We start from the raw sequence: 2,418 nt of genomic DNA, 5'->3' as shown, positions 1-2,418 counted from the left end.
TTGGACCATCCCCAGCTGAGACAGACCCTCCACAGGTGGGCTCATCTGCCCAGTTGGGAATGTCTAGCATTATTGCCCTAAGCCTGTGTGATGATCAATTCTGTATGTCAAGTTGACTGGCCTAAGGGGTATCCAGAGCGCTGCTAAAACATTAATTCTGGATGTCTCTGGAAGAGATTGGCATTTGAGTTGGTAGACTGAGTAAAGAAGCTCACTGTCACATTATTCGCAATAGCCCAAAGGTAGAAACAACACAATGAACAGATAAATAAAATGTGGTATATCTATACAAGGGACTGTTATTCAGCCATTGAAAAATAACAAAGTACTGATTCGTGGTACCACATGGATGAACCTTGACAACATTATATGAACTAAAAGAAGCCAATCACAAAAGACCACACAGGCTATGATTCAAGTCATATGAAATGTACTAAATAGATACAGAGCGTAGATTAGTAGTTGTCTAGGATTAAATGAGATGCAGGGATGGGGGGACAGTGACTCTAAGGTATGTGGTTTCCCATGGACTGATAAGAATATTCTAAAATCAATTGTGTCAATGGTTACACAACCCTGTGAATATAAAGAACATTGAGTTGTACATTTCAAATGGGTGGATTGTATGGTATGTGAATAATACTTCAATAAAGTTGTGTTTTTAAAATAGCAGAAGGGGAAGAAGAGAATCAAGGATGTTTCCCCAGTTTGAGTGGTGTCTCAGGTCAAGGTCTCCAGAAAACTCAGACACAGAGATTTGTGATCAGGCTCAATGCCTATGAAAGAAGACTCCTATCAGGGCCCAGTGAGGAGCTGAGCCACGCAGCTCTCTTCGCAAAGGCTTCCGGCCCACCACAGGAGCGATGAAGCTGGAAAAGCCCTTCACACGCCCACATGGGCCCGTCATTGGCTGTCCTCAGGAGTGGATTCAACCTTGAACAAGGTTTGTCCTCTTCAGCGGAGGGCAAAGTCTGGAGAGGGGCTCCGCCGTAGGCCATCACTCAGCAGCACCCCCAACCGCTGAGGAAGAGAGTGCTTCGGCACCAAGTGGCCATCTAGGGACTCAGCACAGGTGTGCTACCAACGGCCATTGAAGGAGAGGCAGGAACCTCTTTTCCATTTTTTGTGGTGCTATGAATCATGAGCAGCAAAGTCTCCTGCGACACCCTCTACGAGGTGGTGCAGGCAGTCCTGCATGGGAACCAGCACAAGCACCAGAAATTTTTGGAGACAGTGGAGCTGCAGATCAGCTTGAAGAACTATGACGCTCAGAAGGAGAAATGCTTCTCAGGAACTGTCAGGCTTAGTCCATTCTCTGCCCCAAGTTCTCCATGTGTGTTCTGGGGGGCCAGCAGCCAAGGCTGTGGACATCCCCCACATGGACACTGAGGCACTGAAGAAACTCAGCAAGAATAAGAAATTGGTCATGAAGCTGGCCAAGAAGTATTATGCCTTTTTGGTTTCAGAACCTCTGATCAAGCAGACCCCGCAAATCCTGGACCCCGGCCTGAATAAGGCTGGCAAGTTCCCTTCCTTGTTGACCCACAATGAGAACATGGTGGCCAAAGTTGATGAAGTGAAATCCACAATTAAGTTCCAGGTGAAGAAAGTGCTATGTCTGGCAGTGGCTGTTGGCCATGTGAAGATGACAGATGATGAGCTTGCACACAACATCCACTCAGCTGTCAATTTCCTGGTGTCACTGCTCAAAAAGAACTGACAGAACATCCAAGCTTTGTACTTCAAGAGCACCATGGGCAACCCCCGGCACCTGAACTAAGGCACAGCTTAATAAACCATACAGCTACCATTAAAAAGAGAGAGAGAGAAGCAGGGAGAAGACAACTGAAAAAGAAACCGGCTAAGTTGCTGAAAGGAGACATCAAAAGGAAAGAGAAGCATGTTAGGCTGTTAGAAATTGAATATCAACTCCTTTACACTTTGCAACAACTTTTGCAAAATGTTTTTAATCTTCACATTCAAATTAACATGGTTTGGGCCAGCTGATATGGATCAATATTGTACTGAATATGGATTTACACACAAATAGCTCTACAGGTCTCTCTGGTCAATATTATGTGTTATTAAAGCTCCCTTAATATGTATTTACAAAGCTGGACCAATAATCCAGGCTTCTAAGGGTCCTGGACCAGACCAGCAGCAACCCCACACAGCAAGTCTAAAAGAACTGTGTTTAGAACTAGCTGTGGGACCCAGAGGCCTTCTTCCCAGCTGAGGGGAACCCCACCCCTCACCTCCCTACATATGGCTAAGTTACCTTATCCCCAGCACTGTGCAGATAAAGAATCTGAGGACTTGTAAGGTAAAATTCACAGAACAGGTGAGGAGCTCAGACCAGAACCGGGCCTCCTGTCCCCTGTGTAAGCACAGTGGGGTGGAGTCAGGGGAACAGATTTT

General features: G+C 45.9%; 1 pseudogene; it reads left to right on the top strand.

The window, feature by feature from the left end:
- Window positions 1–1,140: 1,140 nt before the first annotated feature.
- Window positions 1,141–1,780, top strand: LOC129078834 (60S ribosomal protein L10a-like; annotated as a pseudogene).
- Window positions 1,781–2,418: the final 638 nt, after the last annotated feature.

This window comes from Pteronotus mesoamericanus, unplaced genomic scaffold, assembly GCF_021234165.1.
Source record: "Pteronotus mesoamericanus isolate MK-2021 breed Mesoamerican mustached bat unplaced genomic scaffold, CSHL_Meso_final contig_74, whole genome shotgun sequence".
Taxonomy (NCBI): Eukaryota; Metazoa; Chordata; class Mammalia; order Chiroptera; family Mormoopidae; genus Pteronotus; species Pteronotus mesoamericanus.
This window is presented reverse-complemented; position numbering and strand designations above follow the sequence as displayed.